Source organism: Haemaphysalis longicornis, unplaced genomic scaffold (genome assembly GCF_048455015.1).
Source record: "Haemaphysalis longicornis isolate Haplotype H1 unplaced genomic scaffold, Haemaphysalis longicornis Haplotype H1 scaffold_2, whole genome shotgun sequence".
Classification (NCBI taxonomy): domain Eukaryota; kingdom Metazoa; phylum Arthropoda; class Arachnida; order Ixodida; family Ixodidae; genus Haemaphysalis; species Haemaphysalis longicornis.
The window spans coordinates 29,128,138-29,151,310 of record NW_027526295.1 but is presented as its reverse complement, the minus strand read 5'-3'; the positions used below and the strand labels follow the sequence as shown (position 1 = coordinate 29,151,310).

The following is a 23,173-nucleotide window of genomic DNA, read 5'->3' as shown; positions in this document are numbered from 1 at the left end:
CCATCGGGAGCACGAAACAAAACACGCTTCTTTGTAATTTGCGATAAAGTATGAGTAATAGCCAATTGTGCTTTGAAAGACAAGAGCTTCATTTAAGCAGAAAAGCTTGGAGCTCTCTCTTTTTTTCCCGCGTAGTGCGCATCATACTGTCCGTAAACACACCAATTTAATCCACTCTACCACTGAGGACCACGGACAGGTCGGAGTGGGCCGTTTTACTTCCACGTTTACACCTCACGCCCGCACAACAGACACATCGTCAGTAAGGCCGTAAAACATAGCTGAACGGGCAGCGTTTTTCTCACCCCTCTCCTTTTCGTGCAAGCATAAACCGGCAAAAGGTTTATGCTTGGAAGTGAAAGACATCATCGAAAATGTTGCTCGAAAATACCTTGAAACCGAGAAACAAATATTGCCTCACTTCGGCGTGCCAAGCAGACAAATTGCCGTTCATTCGCGGTACCTCGACGAACTTGTGCTTGCGGTAGCAACGGCGGCGGCAGCGGCTTTCCATCGTTTTTAGGTGCCGAGTACCTTAGGACCGCACAATGTCCGTCCGTGTTCATGCGTATAGCATTTACACTCGCAAAAAATCACACAGGCAGCGGCAGGATTCGAGCCTGTGTCAGTTGTCTTACCAATTGCGCTACGTCCGTGAGTTAGTACCCGAACGTCAAACGGCTTACTCCTTCGCCTGTAACGGTGCGGAGTGCCTTAGGACCTCCCAATACCCGTCCGCGTCCATCCGTACGCGCACCACCATCGAGCGAAAATCAAGCGAAATTCGATATAAGCCGTGTGTTGCAGTTTCATTTAGGCAATAATCAAGATTAAACTCACGTCTCAAATCGGATGTCACTCGGGACGCAACTTGGATGTCATTTCGAGTGCCCGTACTCCGCATCCTCACCATCATCAACGGAGTGGAGATGCTGCCATTTTTGCACATTCGCGCTTTTGTTGGTGCAGACGCTCCCTTTCTTTTAGGAACGCCATGAGTCCGTCACATAGCGAGTTAAAACGTAATACTCAATCTTAATTCTAACGTACAAACATGTGGCTGTGTGCTTCCCTCCCACGTCAAAGGCATCCTATTGTCTGTGTAACATGCCAACCCAAACCGCTCGACCAAGATGGACAGATACCAGGCCACATTGAACCGTGAGACTTCCACGTTTACATCGCCCGCCAGCACACCGGACATGCCATCGGCAGTGGCATGAAGCCTAGCTGTGCCCGCACTACCATCCACTCATGTTCCACTCCAAAACTCTGCACCCATAATCCGGCAATTCGTGATGGGCGCGTGCTTAAGGCGTGTAATCCACGGGCAAAAATGTCCCTGGGAAAGCCTTTAAAGCTAATGACGAATTTTGTGCTCATGTCTGCATTCAAAGCGGGCAAGTTTCTCTCCATCATCCACGGGCCCTACTCTCGACTGCACAAATTCCCGGGGAATTGCGCAATTTGCCGGAAGTGTTTTTCTATTGGCTTTCAATTTTGGTCACGTGCTTCCGGTTTACAAAGCTTTTGTGTGGTTTCGTCATTTGACGTTTCATAACATGTACTCTCAACACTTCTATTGTTTGCCTTATTTCTCTTTACTGAAAGCGCATAATTCTTGGCCGGCAATGAAAAACCAGACTAAATGCACCGGACCTGACAACGTAGGCCTGTCTTTGCTATTCAACAACAATACTGGTTGTAATACACGCCCTCTCTGTGATTGGCTGAGAAGGCGTGACGTAATTTAAACAGTTGGCGGGAACGGTCACGTCACACACTGGCAACTTCAGCCTGAGTAAAAGTGAAGTAACGTTACGTAACAGCTTGAAAATAGCGGCTGCTTTTGCCGCGAAATAGGGCAAAAAATTTCGCCGACCTTGGGCGCCGCGAAATGTCGCGGGGTTTAAAGCTTGTTTTCTGCCGAAAAAAAAATCGTTTCGACTGTTTCCAAGTCAGCGATCACGGGGCATACAAACGACGTGCAATATTGTGCTTTTATATTTGGCAATAAAATAAAAATTATTTGCTTGGCGTAACCGCAACATAAGAGGGCAGTAGAAGCCTCTCCATGACAAAGAGAACCCAATGCATGGCATTTGTCCACACTTCTCGTAGTAAGCTGCTGGGTCACATGATCGAACTCAAGAGAAAAATAACAAAGAAAAGTGACTATTGTTCATTACAGCGCAGATTGAAGTCGAGCTTGACGAATTAGTGGATCGGCGACATCGGTGCGTTCCGCCGTTATCAGGCGTAGCGCCTCGCTGCTATGGGTCATGCAAGATGGTCGCAGCCGTCTTTTTCTGTGATCACGCCAGAAACTTGAAAGAGCAGCATACGATAGCGTGGTGGCGGTGGCGGCCGGGAAGGTGATAACCATATTAACTCTATGGTGATAACGCAATAAAGCTTGCATTGGAGCAGAGAGCCCAACTCTGTTACTAAAAGCGATTGAAAGAAATAAATCGATATGGTAAAAAAATTGTGTGATGTTCTTTAGCTCGACATCGCCTTTCGCTCGCTTTTGGATCAACGTTACTCGATAGCCTTGTGATTTTGACGCCAATTCTGATCTTCATAAATATGTTTCTCTTGCCAGCCTCTGATACCACCTTTATTTTTATAGTACGTGCCAAGTGTTTTTATAACTTTTATATGCAATATTAGATACCTTGGTTGCGATCTTTATGAGTAAAGCATTAAATTATACTGCTTGCCGTCAGAGCTATATTTGCACCACGTCATTGATTGCTTACGTCGTGCTTCCGCAAAAAAACATGGTGAATTGCATGTAAATTTGTGCAGTCGAGATTAGGGCCCAAGGTATTGGGAGACCCTCGACGAGCCGAATTTTGAGGCGGCAACGGCGGCGGCTACTTGTTGGGTAGCAGCAAGTTTCCGTATTTTTACGCCCATTCGCGCTTCTGTTGATTCTCCGCAATCATCTGATAACGGCGTCTACTGCGGAACCTATGAAAGAGGCATCGGTGGTGTCGGGGGGAATACCAGCGGCGAAAGAGTACTCGGAGGTGGCCAGGAGGAGCCACGAAGGGGCACCAAGTAAACTGGCTTCAGCGGAAAGAAAGCGGTGCCGGGGGGTAGGCGTATACTGTTCCGCTGTGAAATCGTTTTCACGTCTGCGAAAATAACTTTCTATGTCCGGAAAAAAAAAAGTAGTCCTACAACGCTAGGCGTTCTAAAACAAACGCAGCCGTGTGTGCGCAGTAAGCATCCAAGTCGCACACCGTTCATAACTTTAATTCATTTGTAATTCAAGCTTATACGCCTCATCAATTGGACGTGCATTTTGAGTAGATTAGTTATTCACATACACTATCAACAATATCAGTGGATTTTTAGGTTGATTATAAAGATTTGTGCAGTGTAACAAGCGTGTGTAGACCAGGGCTACGTTGTTCCCACCGCCATTTTGATGTCGGAGTTCCAAGCGCTTGCTTGTCCCTGCGGCTCCTCTAGGCAGCGGTACTGTCGTCAAGACAACTTGATGTTTCCCATTTTGAATTTCGTTTCTCTTCTGTCGTAGTAAGCGCGCCGTGTATAGACCATTCCACCGAGGGCGTCGCCATCTTGCATGCGCCGCGCGCTCCGGCAGTTGGCCGATTTGCTGGCTTGGGCGTTTGGTCTGCGGCGGATTGGCGCCAGCTGCGCTTCGGTGAAGTATTCGTTGTCACCCGTTGTACGCTCCCTTACGTAATATACCTAAAGTATATTGCGGAAGGGAACATACAACGCGTCACAGCGAATACGTAGATGGGAAAATTGTTGCAGAGCGCCAATTTAAACGATCTGGCTTTCATTGGTGGCTTTTTCGGCACCAGTGAAGTTGAAAGCCGCCTACAACTAGCCTGGTCAACGGTAGGTAAATGGGGCTGAGTAGAAAATATCTTGCAATAACTCACAGCAAGTGTTTTATTTGTGTGTCTGTGTGGATGGAATCGCATTAACAGCTATTGCCACTACCATCATTAGCAGCAACGGAGTGAACAAGACGTAAACGTTCGTGCCAGTGCTTGGCGGTACGAGCTCTATCTGCACCCGCACCTCATTTTCTGGCAGTTTACTCATTATTATTTTATTCCCGTTAATACTCACCTTTTCCCTGTATTTATTCACTTTTCTTCTAGTAATCCAAATTCCAGTTTTTCCTCTTTACTCAGTTAGCGCCCATTTTCTGGCCAATCCCCCTGAGTGGGTACGACCATTTTTTTTGGAACCAACCAACATACCTCTGGTTGCAGCTTCGACTTTGCAACTACTAAACCTGCTTCTTAGCCTTCCTCTTGCGAAGCCCCGGCTGTCATTTGTGACAATTCGTGGGAATGGTGCGGGATAAATCCAATTCATGCTTAGTACCCCCTCACAGCCCGTAAGCGGAGTCCAATACCGAGTCCGCGTCGGCGAACCTTCTTCCAAGAGGCCGGTGTGCGCACCATGTGCCACCTCCAATGCACACACCGAAATTCGGGCAATCAACCGCATATCCCAGAGGGACGCTGGTGAGACACACGGTTGGCATGACGTCGCAGTCGGAGCAAATTGAAGTGTTCACGTCACCAGTCGTATAATGGCCCACCGCGCCCCGCCCTTGTATGTTCCATGGGGGTGCCTTCGAAGAAGTCCAAGATAGGATCGAGAAGTACGAGCGAGTGGCTCGCCACAACGGTTCGACATCAGACGAATTCCGCGAGAGCTTGCACATTTCTTTGGAGAGTAGAGCTCGTAACTGATTTGTCAACCATGAGGCGGACCTTACATCATGGGACTCTTGCAAGGAGGGTTTCCGCCGATTTTTCGCCAACCCTTTTCGACACCAAATGGCTGAAGATCTTTTGAAGAGCCGCACCCTCGGGCCACACAAAAGGAGGCATAAGCTTCGCTGAAGATAAGCCGTAATTAAGTGCACGAACGGGTCCGGTGGCACCGAGAAAAGCAAGCTTCTTGTCTTGAGGAGAGGCGTGGGGAGCGACATGCTTGGTGGGCTCGTTCGGAATCCGCCAGTGGCAGTTGACGAGCTTCTGACTGAAGCCGCAAATATCGTTCAAATGCTGGCAGCGAGAACGTGCCATTAACAGCGATTAGCGGCTTCTCCCACAATTTCTGTGGCAGCGACGCCGTGACTTCACATTGAAAGCGCCGATCATAGCTGCCTCCGCGAAATTATCTGGAAAGTACTCGAGATGGAATTATGAAAATTGCTACTGCAAGAACGGCAAGCGTGTCAGGACAGATCTGCAGCGTACAATTGCGTTACACATTGCCGTGGAAGTTGTCTCAGAACGACCTTCTGTGGCGTACGTCGTGCCGGCTCCCCAGCCTCACCCGTCGGTTTCTGGATCTTGTGAAAGCACATCGGGATAGAGTTTCGTTGAGTCGCCGCACGTTCCACCGCCCCGTGCAGAGCTGCATCGCCTACGAAAAACTATTGTTTGACGAACCCGAGATAACAGACCGCTGAGCTTCCACAGTAGCGAGCTACACCACATCTTTTGCCAGTGTCACTGCCAGTACAGCGAACGTGGGCTTCGGGGCATGCACCCCAATGATTCATGCCCACGTTATGGTCAACAGCCTCGCAAATTAGAGGAATACCTCTTACGCTCGTTGTCACTACCGCTCCGCGTCACACCTCTAGATTTCGTTAGCGGTAGCCCTGTCGCCCGCATCCGCCTCATCGCTCATATCTCCCATAAAGCCTGTCGCCCCTGCCAAGCCAGTAAAACTAACTGCGGCAGCACCTGGAGGTGGTGCAGCTGACAACGAAAGCAATGCAGGACCTCCACAAACGCCGCGACGCTCGCACTCAGACGTCGGTGAACATACCGTACGTACATCTGCACCATCCATCAATCTTTTTGTCATTATGTATAGATGGCCGCGATGCGGCGGCACTCGTCTACACAGGCGTTGACTACTCAGTTCTGAATGGGAAGCTTGCCCGCAGCGTGCGGAAAGTGATGACAGCGTGGGATTGCCCCGATATTCGTCTGCCTGGGTACCCCTGTGACGCCTGTTGTTCCGCGCAGTGCTCGAATCGGCATTAATGGTGAGGTGTGCCCAGTGACATTTCTTGTCCTGCAAAACTGCTGAAGAGACATAACTCTCGGTATGGACTTCCTGTGCGACTACAGTGCCGTGATTGATCTTGATTCGAACAGCCTACAATGCGCCAGCCCGAAGCTACTGCGCAAGCCCAAACCTTCACAGAGTGAGCCCAGCCCAAAATCCTGCTTGGCAAGTGTGTTGAATGAACACTTAAAGGGGCTCCCACGATCCAGTGGTTTCTTGCTGGTTCAAGCGGACACGTTTCCTGATGCTGAGTCACTTCTAGAAGGGAGCACCCAGCTTCTAGAGAGAGGAATCGGTGTCGCCAGAGCTTCCCAATGGGTGCGTGCAAGTCCTAGCCACAAACTTTCGGGACGAGCCGCAACATCGTACCAAGGGTATGACAGTTGCTTGCCTGGAAAAGATCCCCGAACATCTCACTATTGATGATGTGTCGTATTCCGCGAAATGGCCGCCGCGGAAAGAGGCCGCTATTTTGGGTTTTTGTGTCGACTCGAAACTTTCACTGCAGCAAAGGTGTGCCGTGTTTGCACTGCTCGACGACTTCCGGAGTTGGCTCCACCACCGTTGCCAAACACACAATTTTCACTGATGAGGCGCACATCGACCTTATCAAAAGCTACACCGAGTTTCACGAAAGGCAGTACAAAACCAGATTGAAGACATGTTGAAGGACGATGTTATACAGCCTTCTAACAGCCCCCGGGCTGCCCCTGTGGCGCTTGTAAAAAAGAAGAATGGAACATTACTGTTTGGTGTGGGATATCGGGGGCTGAACAAAATTAGAAAGAAAGATCTGTGCCCGCTCCCGCGTAGTGATGACACCCTGGACCGGCTTCGCCGCGTTCTATGCTTCTCTTCAATGAACGTGTTGGAGTGCACACTGGCCGATACAGGTGGATGAGCGAGATCGAGAAAATACGGCCTTTATTACCCCAGATGGACTTATGATTTAAAAGTGATGCCGTTCAGGCTCTGTACGGCATCAACAACTTTCCAGTGCGTCATGGACACCGTTCAAGCCGGCAATAAATGGCAGACTTGTCTCGTTTACCTGGGCGATGTCGTCATCTCTTGCCGGGCATTCGACGAACATTAACGACGGCTTCCAGAAGTACTCGATTCTCTTGAAACCACTGGCCTCACGCTGAATCAGTAGAAATGGCGTTTCGCGTAGGACAAGCTCATGTTCCTAGGTCACGTTATTAGCAACCAGGGCGTCAGTGCTGAGTCCGCGAAAACAGCCGCCATGAGCTCCCAACTTGCCACAACATTTTCCCCCTCCTCACCCGCAGCGTACCAAAACAGAAGTAGTAATACTCCGGAGGCTTCAAACACCTTACCTCACTCAACTTGGTTACATCGGATTTACTCCACCCAATACCCTGCCACATGTAAATTCTGCCCTAACCCATGTACCCTCATACATGTGATCTTGGGGTGCGCACACAACCCAGCCCTCCCACCTTTACCCACTTCCCTTCCCCTCCCTGAGCTGTGGGAGAACCTGACGACCAGCGCCGGCTTGGATGCACAGCAACTCCTGGTGTCCAGGGCTGAGACAACAGGTGCGTCCCATAGTCTCCTGGACAGAGGAGCCACTCCCACATCCCCAGGCTCACAGTGAAGTTTTTCCTGCTCCTCCACATTTTCCGCTATAATTAACGTAGTTTCTAGTCTAGCGTTTGTCCCGTCCGTATTCTTCTCTAAGTTTCCGTTTCTTTTTGCCCTAGAAAACTGGTCCCAGTTATGCCAATACCAACTTAACCAACTTTCCGCACTAATTACGGCATTCGTGTCTTCCCAACACCAATTGACAAATCTGCCCTGAGGAAGTTTCTGGGATTGTTTTCTTACTACCGACTCGTTGTCACCAATTTCTTTCAGATAGCCTGTCAACTAACTTACCTGACAAAAGAACAGGTATCATTTCAGTGAACGACTAGTACCACGCATTGGAGGCCTTAAAATGGGGTTTTCAGGCAACGCCTGCGTTGGGACACCCTAACCAAGATGCCGAGACCGATGCCAGTAATACGTGGCTTGGCCCTATGCTTATTGAAAAGCATGATTGGGATGAGCACGTCATGGCTTACGCCAGCCGTGCACTAACAAAAATAAAATGGAACTATTCGAGTACCGCGAAATAGTGTCTTGCAATTATTAGCGAAATTATTAGGTTTCGCCCTTATCTGTATGGACCGTTTTGTGTCGTCACAGATCACCATTCCCGGTGTTGGCTTACTAGCTTCAGAAACCCGTGCGGCCGACTTGCCAGGTGGGGCTGCAGAAGCCGCCAGGGACCAGATTCACCTGGCTGACTAACGCAGAAGAGAGAGCCCAAGCTCTCTACTTCACAGCGAAAAACGTTTTCTCGCTTTCAACGTTATCACTTGGGCATGACGTGCTCTAAAAAACTTTAACACGAATGACAGGTCGTGGCTCCTCGTCATGCCGGACAACTTTCGCGAGGAGATCACACACTTGTCATGACCAGCGCACCACTAGACATCCTAGATACAACCGCACATAAGCGCGATGTGGGAAACCTATTACTAGCCTCGTATTTTATATGTAAGTCCGCCACTACATGCAAAGATCCCTGGAATGCCAGAGGCAGAAAAAATCAGCAATACGGCAGGTTGGACTCTTACAACCTACAGAGCCACGAAGAACGTCTTTTGAACAAATAGGAACAGACCTTCTGGCCATAGCTCAAAGGATCGATACAACGTTCTATGTGGCTCGTCACGCGGAATTCGAAACACTTCTATTAAAAAAACACTTAAAAATTGATGCTTTTAATCAAAGGTATTGTTTTGGGGCATATCCCAGTGGAAAATGACAACAGGAAAATTTCTGTAGTATGTCGTTTGTCGTATTTTTGCGTGTCGTACAGTCGTCGTGTTGTGTCGTCATTCTGACATTTGTCGTGTGTAGTATTCCTGTAGCAATTTTGTTGTTTTATCGTGTGTTGTAGACCTGCAGTGATCCTTTAGTATGTCATAGTCCTGTAGTAATCCTGTAGTGATCCTGTAGCATTTCGTAGCCCTGTAGTAATCCTGTAGTGATCCTGTAGTAGTCCTGCAGTATGTCGTAGCCCTGTAGTAATCCTGTAGTATGTCACAGTTATGATGCTCTACTGCGAGAATCATGCCTGTCTTGTCGAAGTCCTGATGCTGTGTTATGTATTCCTGGCGTCTTGCAGTCCTGACCTGTCGCACAATGCATTCATAACAATTCTGTTGCAGCAAATATCAGTATTTTTTAATCCAGCCATGCACTGTATTTGGGCTGTCCACTGTAAGTAAACAGTTAAGACAGCCCAAATATGCCACGAGCCGATGCACAGGCAAACTGAAGAGAATACAAAAATTTTATTTTAGTTTCCTTCATGCACACGCAGCTCCAGGCTGGAAAAAACAAGTACACGTACCATCAGAATTGGGTTGCCGAAGGCCAGAAGTGCACCGTACCTAACTGCAAGCATTATGGATGATGCGCGCCATTCTAACGCTGCAAAGTTGTCTGAAGTTGCAAAACTGTTACAGTAAATACACTACATTCCCAGGGAAAAACCAGTAATAGCAATAGGCTGCCACTAATTAATTATACAGCTGCAGAAAGCCACAGAAAGGCAAAAAACTATCAATGTTCACCTCATGAAGCACAAAAATGACATTGCAAATTACATCCACCATTAAAAATGCCGCCATTTCTCACAACGACTGTTTAGGATTAAAACGGTAGAGACACTGGCTCTGGCGTTCACACTAGCCAAATTGGCAAACAAGCCCGTATACCTCCTGTCGGTGCAGATCAGCAAAATTCTGCGCGAGATATCTAGCCAGATGCTTGTGGCACTTGTGCATTTCAGCTTGCTCGCAGACCTTCACTTGGAGGTCTGCGAGCAAGGTCTGCGAGCCAGAAGGAACCTGCATGGATAGAACAAAAAAAAACGAACATTGATGCAAGACAATGACAGGCAGCACAAAAAGACTGAAAATCATACTGCTAATACTGTGTCCTTAAACTGCACCATTTTATAAAACTAAACACGTCTCTGCATGCTGAGCAATAAGAAGTGCTCTCTATTGCTGATAAAGTGCTTTTCACATTACTGTGCCTATTCAAAATCGTTCAATTTAAACGATACCTTGCAAGCCCCTTTTCACAGCATTACTGGCATTTCTGGAACAAGTAAAGCCATTAGGACTTAGCTCCGAAAATGTCCTTTCAAAATCAGTTTTGTTTTCAATTTGCAAACCGTCATTTTTGACACGCATTGGCGTCACATGGGTGCAGAAAGGGGAGTGGTCTTTGCGCGTCACTGCTACTAAAGAACAATGCATGCCAACCGTAGGTACTCTGCATCAGCGTTTGGTTTTTATTATCATGGCATGAAGGGTGAATCAGGAGATAATTTTTAAACGTCAGGTTTGCAGTCACACAGTAATAACCCCTGAAATCGGCTGAAAATATCAAGCAGTGCCCGTTTGCAAATTTACTTCACGATTTTAGGCAGTCTTATTGCCTTTGCGCACATTGTTCTTAGTTGTGTTGTAGTTCTACTTACCACAGGACCATTCAAACAGTTAACAGTTACAGTTTTGTTTCTGCATCGCGAAAATCATATTTAGTGTTACTCTGCAATTACTCAACTTCAAGCCTACCTGCCATGGTGTCTTGAGCGTCCGCTACACATCCTAAAAAAAAAAAAAGCATGGCACTCCTGATTCCCCCCCCCCCTAAAACGTTTTCTGCAATAAGAACTTCCAATGCAAGTCAAAATATAACACCCAGTCACCAGATATCAGTTACTACAAAGAGAGCACTTCAAACCGGTTTTACACACGCCCCAGCTGTCCCCTTGCCAGTTTTGTTTCCATACAAGGGTATCTCCAGAGCTCTAGTGTTGCTCCTTAATTGAAATGTCTATTCAGATGGAGTCTCCAATACCTTTTGTACTGTTTCATTTCAAAAATGTTAGGTGCGCTGCAATGCAGGAGGCTCGTAGTGGTGATCTTTATATCGCACAACAGCTACTTGGGCAAAGTTTGCGGGGCGCGATTTTGGCGCATTGCACCACATTCCTGTAAGCAAGGCTACAATAGCGAGACAGAAGATGATAATATACCGCAAGTTTATGTTTTTACAGATAACTGACAGTGAAAGCCAACAAGCATCAACCACGGAGTTTCGTTTTTAACTCCATGCACGTTTTTCCGCATCGCGTGCTTGTCCCGAATACTGTGCTGGCTGTAAATGCAAAGTCAGTCACTGACAAAATGTTTTTACGTCACACGGGGACACATTGGTGCCTCTGATAATGTCAAATCGCCAGATTTCTTCCAGGGAACCACCCAAAATTGCCCATCTTGAAACGCAGGTTGGGCTTCACCGCATGGCACGGGCACCATGCGTGGTAATTTTTTTTTATCTCTGCAAACTTTCCACGCAAGCCAACAATTTTTCTAGGACGTGTTTTTGGAATGTTCCCTACAAAATGTATATCCGAAATTTTTTCTACTGTCTGCGGTTTGTTGCACAGAACTCCTTTTTTATCATTTTCTTTGACAACTTGACAAAAATGTTGATTTTGATATTTTTTTGCAACTACGTGTGAAAACATTTAAAAAATTGCTGCTTCTGGAAAAGGCATTAAATATTCTACATTTTGTGTTCCTGTAATAAGTTCTTACCAATGATTTTTGCAGAAAAGAAACGTTTTCTTGGACACTAAAAATCGGTAAATTTTCCAGCGCTAACGAGAGTTAAATTACTACAGCATGACATCATACTCATGAAACTTTCCCCAAAGAGTATAAGCCAGCTCATAAATCTAAGTGAAGTTAGGCAACGATAAAAGTTCAGCAAATTAAAAACACATTAAAAAGAAAAAAATGCCGATACTCCCTAATGCAAAATTTGCGCGCAGCGCGAACTGCAGTCTTCTCGGTAGAGCCGCATAGTTGCCGTGTCAATTTAGAAAATCAAGCTATTAATGCAGACAATCAAAAACGCCTCTATTTCAGTAACTGACCATTTTGGATTAAAAGGACCGTGCAACAACAGTGCCAGTAAACCTGCACGATGTTTAGATTATACTTCCAGGAATACCTGAGCCAAATATTACAAGTCCATGTGAAGCGGTCAGCACGCAAATCGTGAAAGACGGGGAAAAACCAACCGCGCTCTTTTCAGTTTTGCTCATTATGCACTCTTGGCATGGCCTAAACGACGTCATTGTGGCCATAACTGTTCAATTCGCTGTCGCTGGTCAACTTTGCGACTCATTTCTCACATTTACTGTGAGGATTCGCCGTCATCGGCGCTGTGTACCAACCTCTTCTATGCCTGAACCTGCACGCGCAGTTTGGTATTTCTTTTGTTGAGTGCGCACGGAGTTTGAGTAAAAAACTCAATACTCTCCTTTCAACGAGACCACTAGACAACAATTGCTTCTTGCTTCAAAAACACCTTACCAGCCTGAGCACGCGCTTGCAAGCAGGCAGCCATGCCTGCTTTTTGTGGCACCAAACCAGAATTGACTCCCCCCCGCGTTGCGGAGAATACTCCCCAGCCTATGATATGTCCAAGGACACCGAAAAGAACGCCGCAAGCCGTCCTCCTCTCCAGGAGAGAGCACACAACAGCTCTCGTTGCGTTGTCCGCAGTCGAGTTGTGAGGGAACAACTATGCGCGATTTCTGATCGTGCGTAGTTTCGGTGACAGTAAAGGGCTTTTCATAATTCTTGGAGGGGCAATTTCTAGGACAATAGACTTTACCCCATAAATGTAATGCATATTCATTTTACAGCAGTACGAATGGTGCGAGAAACAATGAAAGTACAAAATACACATAAGCATAGAAATACCGATGAGCACTGCTGTTGGTACTGGGTACACTATGCTTGTTGTAGCTGCACAGCAGTCCTCCGCTTTGGAGTTGTCTTACGTGACCCAGTTTGTCGAGCATACCCCATGTTTCACAAAACGATTACTTTCTACAGTAGCAAAAACAAACCAAGTTCTAGGCCTAACAGTAAGAAAGCATTAAACACCTACTTTTTTCACAGCCAGCGCCGTAGGAGGCTCGTGCTGGTGGTGCCGCCAGGCTCGTGCTGGCGCAGCTGGTGTAGGGTGCTGGTGGTTCTGCAGGGCCCGTGCTGACAGGGATCTGCAGGCCATGTCCACTCTTTTCACTCCCTGGAGAGGTGCCTGAGCCACATGAAAAAGTGTTGTAACTCTTAAAACAATAAGCAGCACAGGCAATCAGTTTTAATAAATTGCTCCACTTTTGAAGGAATTTAAAGGTTGGTCAACACCATTCTCAGCACGCACAAAATTGCAAACAAGTCATTCTACATAGGTGCAGATTGTCCTTTTACGAGACTAACAAGTCACTTTTAGGGTTGGGCCTGTATGAAAAATATAGAGCAATAAGTTGTGTTGCCCACTCATAGTCACATTGTTAGCAAGTCTGCTACAAAACATAAAGCAGTCTTGACGTGTTCCTGCACTTTTCCTAGAATTGCAGTTTTATAAATTTTTTTACTTGGCCTTCTCTTCCAAAAAATCTCATTGTCAAAATCCTTTACAGCGAGTAAAGCACTTTCAACAGGCAGTAATTTATGCAGTGCCTGCAAAAAGGCAATGGCTAGCAACTAAAACCAATAGCTTAAAATATTCATATATAAGCCACGTGACAAGCTCATGCTGCAGGGCAGTTTTGTTTCCATACACCCAAAGAAAGGACCCTGTTCAATCAGGGTGTAGGCTTCTTAGATGGTAATGCCGCATGTTTGAGGAAGTGAAACCTTCCGTGCAACAGTTTACATTACAGCCAACTAAGCATGATAGCAACTGCAGAATCTGGTACGTCGCTTAGCTCATAACAGTGATAAGAAGCCACGCACACAGATGGAGCATTGTTTAGGCACGGGTGAAAAGAACTTGCCGGCCGCTCCATGTTGAGTGATTGCAGCCCCCGCATCTCGGCCTCCAAGTGCACGACCCTCATCCTTAAAACTGCTACAGGGTGTTGGTCCCTTGCGGCAGCTCGAAGAATGATGTCGACCTCCGCTGATCTTTTCTCTGCCTTTGCAGTTTTTTGTCTGCCTGCAATGAGAGGTCAAGAGATAACATGCCATACTTGTTCCGAGCCTCTTCCACCAAAATGACACCTATTTAGAGCAACAAGCACACTTCAGTGTCATTTTACATGTCTTTAATTATAGTTATGAGGTCAACTTTCAAGCAAATATTTACTTCCCCTAATAAACATACCTGAAAGGAGTGGCTATTCTAGCGCCTTGGTGTTTATGTGCGTCATGTTCGATAAGAGCATTTACAAATAACATTACTGTAGTGGCTGCTGGCAAGGCGGCCTTCACAGAAAAAGCACAATTTCGAAGCTCGTACAGTCGGCAAAAGGCTTGTCTATAACACGCGAGCGGCGTGCTCTGGACTGCGTGCGAGACACTTAGTGATAACGCCTGGTTTGAGACCGGTAGAATGTGAGCATGCGCGACTCGCATCAGCGCGATGGCTCTTTCCCTTGTCGCTGTGCCCGTCGGCTTGACTTCCGTACCTTCTTTCGTCGTGAGAAGCGCTGCCTGCACTGCCGGGCCGGGAAACAATAGCGGCAATGAGCGATTCGTAGTAGAGCGTTGGCTGCGTTTAACTACGTGCAACGCTTTTTTTTTCAGCGCCCTACACAATTTAGACAAGAGTTTTTTCCTGCATGCGAGACAACGAATGACAATTGCCGAAAACGCATCGCCGCCGGTGTTTTATAGTGAGTAGATATCGGGCCGTGATCGCTTGCACAGTGCATTGCGTATTGTGGCGTGAGCCCGTCAGCAGTGACATGCAAAGCCGAGCCCTGAAACCGGACAGTGGCGCTCAAGGGACTCATGCAGCTATTGGCGGAACGATAACGTCATGAACAGCTGTGCGCCAAGGCTAATGCAGACGAAAAAAATTCCCCCGCATTTCCCCGAGGGGGAGAATGTGAAAGTGCGAATGCACGGTTGTCGGCCCGCTTGCGGCGCTTGCGCTCGGCCCCCGCAGACCACCGCCTCGCCGCCTTCTCTTCCATCTCTTCCATCGGGTTTGTAGTATCACGTGTACACCACGCAGTTATCAAGCCGCTATAACGCCGCTGAGTCGCCAACGCACGCCGCTGACGACGTAGTTTGAATGCGTTAAAGATATAAGGCGCGTCACTAACACTGATATCAGCGTCGCGTCCGTGGCGTGGTCGGTAGAGCGTCGCGCTGCGGCCGCAAAGTCCTCGGATCAAAACCTGGCGCCGGATGCTGTTTCTTTTTTAAATATAGAGGAGCACTGCGGACGGCGCCGCCGCCACCGACGCCGCCGCCGCCGCCGCCGGCGGTGGATGGTTTGGGGTCGCTTATAAAGTGAATTCGCACTTAAAACTCGCACAACGAGCGTTAAGGCGGGTAATCTCCGGTTTTGTTTCCCGGCGCAGGCACGCAGCGCTTATTACGGTCAAAGAAGGCGTGGAAGCCAAGGCGACGGGTGCAGCGAGGAGGGACACAGCCATCGCGCTGATACGGGCCTCGCGTGCACACATTCTACCTATCTTAAACCAGGCGTTATCACTACGTGTCTCCCGCGCACTCCGGAGCACGCCGCTCGCACGTTAAAGCCTTTTGCCGACTGTACGTGAGAATGTGGCTTGGCGACTACTCGACGCCGACACGAACAATGCAGATGAATCCCTAACCCGACTAACGGGTAGCCAGCACACTCCTGAATAGAGCGTGTTACGGGGAAATATGTGCAATGTGGTGATACCAGCCGTTTTCTTCGGCGTCGGCGCCATATACGGTGAAGCGGATCTCCGCGCCTTCCGATGGCTCAGCCGGCACGCCGATATTCATTCCTTACTTTGTGCGGTTAAGCGGGATTCACACGACGGAGAAACCCTCTCTTTTTGGCCCGCGGGACCCGCTCACGTGACCAGTTTTAGGCTCCGCCCCTCGGTGGGGATAGCCCGCGGAGGCTCCGCAAAAGAAAATGCCTCCGCATGTTTTCGCTCGACGGCGGTGGCCCTCGGCGGGGAATGGAACCTGTTCCTCGGCGCTGTCGTCTGCTAGTCACTCCGCGTAGCTCCGCACGTGTGGATGCGACGCCAGGCCGGATAATCCGGTCACGTGCTGTTGACGTCACATATCCGTCCGCCTCCGCGCGCCTGTTCCTCCGTCGTCTGAATCCCGCTTTACTGGCAGATGTAAAACTGCTAAAAAGCGCTCAGATACTGTTATGCACAATTTAAGGGTAAGAACACTTACCGGCCATGTGAACGATGGTGCCGTCGAATAATCTCCCCGCGTCTGGCTGTCGCCGAGCCAAAACACTTCCCATGCCACGCTCGTAGCCGTCGACGTCCCCCACAAAAAAATTACGCTCGTCCGTAGGCCCAACGACTTCTCTTCTACCTTCCAAAACATACTGAACGAAAACGTTACACGGTTACGCTTTGTTACACGGTCACACTACGTGCATACGACAACGATCGACCAACGCAAGAAAAGAAACGCTGCGTAATGTGTGTTGCAACAGTGAGGGCTGCGGCTACGGCTGGCTACGGCTTCAGTCGGCCTATATAGGCGGCGTTGGTTGATGCCAGAAGATTAAGCCAATGAAGCGATACATGAAAACTCAATCATTTTGGTTGTAATAATGAACATAATTTATTAACGGGTTACAAACCTCTTGATAAAAATTAGCACTGTATTAACCAGTGATAGCAGCTTCCAACTTCAGCACGGTTCTTTCATGTGTTATCACACATTATTTTCTGCACCGTGTTTCTGCACTGTGCGCGGCTACATAGTATGTGCGCCGATTCTCTTTTCTTTTTGCAGTGGTCGCGGCTGCTTTAAGGCCCAACCATATGCAGAGCACTTTCCGCGTTTTCTCGCGTCAACGTCGTCGCCAGAAATGCACGGCGACGCGAGCTGACGCCTGAGCGACGACGATGTCTACGACGCAGCGCGAGAGAGCATCGGAAAGCGGGCGACAGCGTCCGTCTTCGCGTGGTTTGGGGTCATTCCTTTCAGCAGAAAACAATCGATTTTTTTTTAACTTGCGGGAATCGGTTGCCTTGAGACAAATTGCAAGCTATTTCTGTTCGCAAGCGCTTATCCATTTGTGGCTTGTTCGGGTTTCAACGGGGAGATCGGGGATCTGCGATTTAAATAAGGGAGCTCTGGCTACATCGCATCCAGTATAAGCATAATGTGGCTTGTCTGCAAAATCGGTGCGTGACGAGCAAGCGTTATGAACGCCAGAATTCTAGCGGCGCATTCCCTTCCATTCATAGCTCCCGTGGCTTGCGCTGTCCGGGGAAGTGCGATAGCTTTTCTTGACTCAAATGAAGGACCTGTGGTTACATCGCTCGTAGCACTAGCATTATCGTCTTCGGCTCCAAGATCGGTGCGCAAGAAACAAGTGTTACCACTGCTCAAGTCTCTCAACACAACCAAAACAAAGCACACCCGGCACTATTTGTGGGCAGCCTCGTTTGGAACACAAAATTCTCTGTGTCTACCAGTCTCCTTGTGTGGTCAAGGGGTTGGGTGCCAGATTTTTGTTTTGAAGTCCGTGGTTCGAATCCTGAAAAGGCCTTTTTTTGCGGTGAGGTGTTGATCAGTTTTTTTTACAGGGTACAGTCAGGTTGCCAGAGTACCTTGCCTTTTAACCTACAAATGACGTTCGACGATAACCTCAGTATCAAGGCAGCGCTTAAATTTGTTTTGGTTACACTTTGAATTCATGCACCTGCAGTCGGTACATAACAGGAAAGTTAAATCAAGAAGCATCTAAAGCAGTTGTGCGAGGTGCGTCTTCGTTTATCATCCTATCTTATTTTGTTCAGATTTGACCATGATGACTCGAGATACATTTCGCAGCTTCTCAATATTTGCCCGCCAACATACTTAGCAATGAATAAATATGCCAAGTGATTTTCTTTTTTGCTAAGGCTAAAGTCTTGATAATTGCAGTTCAATAATCGATAATAACAGCTCATAAACGACTCCAACAGGGTGGCAATTGACGTCCAGCAACGCCCGCTGACGCAGCTACTGGCGCGCGACTTCGCCGGTCTCATGCGGTTGCTCGCCCTCTGCTGAGGGCCCGCGCGTTGACACCGAACGACGCCGACGATCGCGCAACGCGTGATTACGCGTCCATGTGGTTAGGGCTTTATTGTGTCTGCTTTGTTGATTCTCTTTTAGTTTTGTCATTGGTTCTTCACTTGTTCGCCTGCTGCCACAATGTGGGTAGGTGTGGAGTTTGGTTTCAGCTTTTTTTCTCACGTACAATTTGGTTTTATGGAAAGACACTTCTTGGGCGTTCGCACCTTTTTATTTTTTTTATTAGCTGTGAGTTGCGGTGTCGGGTTTAGGGCGATATTGTGTGTTTTATTTTGTTAGTCGTCGTGTTACAGCGAGCAAAATAGTAAACTAAATTCTGCTCCCGCGTCTCCGGTGTTAAAATTGTAAGTTTCATTTCGTCGTTTATTGTGTGAGCAGGAAAGTGGTAAAAATATTCTCTTTCATCGCAAGAAATAAACACATAACAGCTTTGCAACTGCAGTACGACAGAGGACAGCTTTGCAACTGCAGTTGCAAAGCTGTCCTCACGACAGAATTATCTTGTTCGACTGTTGGCTGTTGTGTAGACAGATTCATGTATCGCGACATATTTTGCCACGGCAGCCGCATCTGTAGTGACGACAAGAATCGGTCGTCACGACAGCCGGCTTTGCTACTACAGCATTTTTGTCGTGGTCCTGTTGCAACTACAGTCGTCACGACAGCATTTATGCCTCTGTAGTTACTACAAGATTCTTTCGTCACGACAGCCAGCTTTGCTACTACAGCATTTTTGTCGTAGTATTGTACTAACGACAGACGTCAGGGCAGCTGGCTATGTCACGACAGCATGATGGCTGTCGTGACGACAGGTAGTTCTGTTGTGACTATAGGAATGTTTGTCGTTGAGAAGATTGACTCTGTCGTTACGACAGAAATGTGTGTCGTAACAACAGAGGGCTTTGTCGTAACGACAGGAATTCTGTCGTAACTACAGAAATTGTGTCGTATGACAGGAATTCTTGTTGGGTTTCTGTCGTATTCCTGTTGACATTTTAGACTGGGATTGCTTCAAAAGTGCTCACGACAGATCGCATCTTCGGGTTCAGGCAGGACATATATCCAGGACATACTCCGGACATACTCCATTTGAGCCACACCGGCCACCGCCACACGAATGGGTTCACAGAGCACCCGAACAAGAACTATAGGTACCCATATGATGGCGATGTATAAGGAGGACAATAAAGTTGTAAAAAAGTATGGTGGAACCGAATCAAACCCAAGCGAGCTTCGCCTTAAGACTACACGAAAACCGTATAGCAGTTACCGGAACCACACCCGCAGCTAGAAACACACCAATACTCCACTGAGACAGGCGAAAACCGGTGCAATACTCACACCGCGTAGTCTACACCTCTTTCAAGGTAGGAAGGCAGAGTATACACTGCCCATGTGGCGCTCCTAGAATTCCATCACCAATAAAGGACACATATAACGGGAATGAAACTTTTCCGCACAAATTAAGAACAAACATTAGAGATACGGAATGCCAGACAAGTGAAACATGGCCGGGCGGACTTCACCGAGAAGGTATTCAGTGGAAGCCTGGAAAGAGGCGGCCAGACTGAATGAGAGGTAGAGAGAAAGAGAGAGAGACTCTTTATTAAAGAGGAAAAGGCAGGACTGTTTGCCGACACGAGTTCACTGGCATGCTATTCTGCGGAGAAAAGAGGAGACGGAAACGCAGTAGGAGCAGTTAAGCAGGGTAGCAGTTAAAAAAAAGAATAAAATAAAAATAAATACAGTCCTTCTTTAGGGCGTTGAGTGGAAAGTTTTTTAAAATGAAGGGAAGCTAAAATATCGTAGACGTAGCAATGTCGTGGAAAAACTGGAAGAGTGCAGAGAGAGCTTTGCGCTGAGCAGAGAGAGAGGGTCATGGTCCAAATGCCAGTCGCAGTGTGAATGGTCCAGCGTGCAGAAAATTACATTTATGCTATAAACTGCACCTTGATTCGGCATAACGAGAGCACTCCAGTGATTTGCGTTACACAGTTTCGTGTAAGCTACAATTATCATATTATAGCCTTGATGTCTGGCCGATCCGATTCCGATGGGAATTTGTTAATGCTTGCGTTGAGACGAAGCCTCTGGAACAACGTCTACAGGCGGCAGGGTTTATATATGGGTCTATGCAATTTCAAAAAAACGTAATGGTACTCTAGCAGGGACTATAAGTGATTCCTTTTCATCAGGGCAGGTGCCTTTGTCAGTTGCTGGATCAAGCTTTGTGAACAAAAACTTCTTGGCGTTTCTGATTTGTAGGCACCTGCGGGCCCCCTCATCCGCTTTCTCATTCCCCATAATGCCACTGTAGCCTGGAAGCCACTGGATGGTTACGCGATGACCAGCGGCTTATGCCAGATGGTGTAAATACTTCACTTCGCGTTCTACATTGTCGTGAAAGCTGAAGTAGCCAGAAAGTTGAAGGGTTTGAAGAGCTGCCCTTGAATCATAGAATACGTTGATTAATTTATTGTTGGGTTTCACGCGCGGCGCGACGCAACGCAGGCGATGAGGCGCGCCGTAGTGAAGGGCTCCGGATTAATTTTGACGAACTGAGGATCTCTGACTGGCGCCGAAATCTCGTACACATGGGCGTTTTTGCTTTTAGCCTGCATCAGAACATCGGAATCAGAGAATACGGTGCAGTATGTCTCCGGCTGGCGTAAAATATACGAATGGCTTCTCTAATCTCGCATAGCTCCGCCGACGCAGGCGAAGTCAGTCGCTGAAGCCGATATGAGAATGCTTTGTCAGTTGCTGCCATAAAAATCCTTGAGGAGCTGCACTCAGGTGCTGCCGCTCCGTCTGTATGAATGTGAGTAGTTGCAGACGAAAATCTGCTAACGTGCGCAAACATAATCTCCAGTAGGCCAATTTGAGGTGTATGCTTTTTGGAACCCATTCCCGGTATGGATGATTTTATCCGAAGGGGCGCCAGAGTCCAGGCCACAACGTTTCCTGGCAGGGCCGGCGGTGTTTCAGTTGGAAATGAGGTATTAATAATTTTTATTGCTGGTCCAAAGCTAGAAGTCGGGTTTTAACAATAATACGGGGAAAGGAATGGGTTCTTGCATTTAGCCTGTTCCTCAAATGAATACACGAGCGCTTCTTAAAGCCGCAGCACGTCCAGGGGGGGGGGGGGGGGGGCGGGGGGCAACCGGATTCAGCAAGTGTCTCAGAAGAAGACGAACCTTTCGGAAGTCCGAGGCATTTTCTGGTGCGGTTATACCTCACCGCCTCCAGCTGACTTTTACTTGTAGGTGTCAGTTTCTGCAGAACAAGAGGGCTTTAGCATAACACGCCATCAACATACGCATGTAACAGCAAAGCAATAGAGCGGCAATCGCTGCCTTCGTGGCTGCTAGCAAGACACACAATAATTTGCCATGCTTTTGAGATTCGCGTCCATAGCCTTTTCACTCCTGGGTCCAACCAGAGGTTTCTGTCTATAAATATACCAAGATATCTGCATGGTTTGAGCGCGCAGGTCATCGTACCGCAGCGCCTTCCCGCCCCGTCCCCCGGCGCACATCCGGCGACAGGCCACCGCCAAAAAAGTCACCTGTGCGCAAGGTGCGCGTGAGAACAGGCAGAGCGGAGCACGGACAAACCCGTTTGGTGTGGACGATGTGGCGTGCAACACCACCCGCGACGCCAATTGGGGAACTCGTTACACTCCAAAAGGGACCACTGTCGATTTGGCTACCAGATGCAGGGGGCCGGGGAAGCACTGTAGACGGCGCCCGCACAGGGACAAAAGTACGCGGCGTGCTTTCATCGCCTTGGGTGACATACTCTTCGGGCGTATACGTCCCCGAACTCGGCTAGCGCCCAATGCATGTCTTCCGGTTTATTGTTTTCTTCAACCTTTCCTCTTCTGTCATCGAGGGTATTTATGTCGAGCCGCGGCAAGAGGAAGCGGGTCTTTTTTGCTTTCGAACTTGCTGCTGGTCATGGGTAGAGTCCCGCCAGTGCCGGCTAGACCGCTGCAAGCTTCTAAGCCCCATTGCGGGCGAATACTCCTGTACATAAACTGTACATAGTTGGACATCAGTGTCTTCCGTGTCCCTTACGGCGACGCGAGACAGTGCGGCGCATTCCTGGATTCAGTGAAGTCTTGAAATTTACAATATCTTTGGGTCCATCCGTAATGCAGAGGCGGGCCACCGAGCAGTAAAGGACATCAATACATGCCTTTGCGGGCGAATAGCATGGCTACGCTCTTTTGTGTGTGGAAAGATGGAGTCCTTTAGGCACTAGGTGCGCAAATATTTTTTCAAGCACCCAGGGAAGTTCGTGTTGCGTTACCCTCCGTGATCTTGATGCACTGAGAATGCAGATACGTCCGCGTAGAGAGTGATCTTCACTACACGGGGCAGAACATGCTTCAGGCCAGTGAGCGTGAGATTCGACAGTAACGGGCTTAAGGCAGCTCCTCAAAGTACTACTCTTTTTATTTATTAGTATGATGTTGGGCCTTCTGCCGTGCTCATGAAGAGCTTTTGTCCTCCAACATAGTTTGCAATCCATGCCTACCACCTTCTTCCGAGTCCAAGTGCAATAAGGGATGCTGGTGTTGCATCGCCATAAACTGAGTCGAATGCAGATTTAACGTATAGAAACACTGCAGTTGGTACATGTTCAGAATGTAGTTCTACAGACGATACAAGTGCAACAATATTTTCAATAGCCGATCTCTTTTGTTTCACAAGTTTCCAAATTTTCACCAGTTTCCAACGAGAGGGGACGATGCCATGTAGCAACTCTCTATTATATTATTCTAATAGCCATGGACGGGAGTGCTGATCGAGATGGGAAAGAGCCTTGTAGGTAATTTTGACATATAGAAAAGAGGCGAGTTTCTTGACGTCAGAATTAGCAGTTTC

General features: G+C 48.0%; 1 protein-coding gene across 1 annotated transcript in view; it reads left to right on the top strand.

The window, feature by feature from the left end:
• Positions 1 to 23,173, top strand: part of LOC144167885 (arylsulfatase B-like) — an 89,164-nt gene that overhangs the window by 54,566 nt on the left and 11,425 nt on the right. The gene's annotated exons all lie outside the window — the stretch shown is intronic.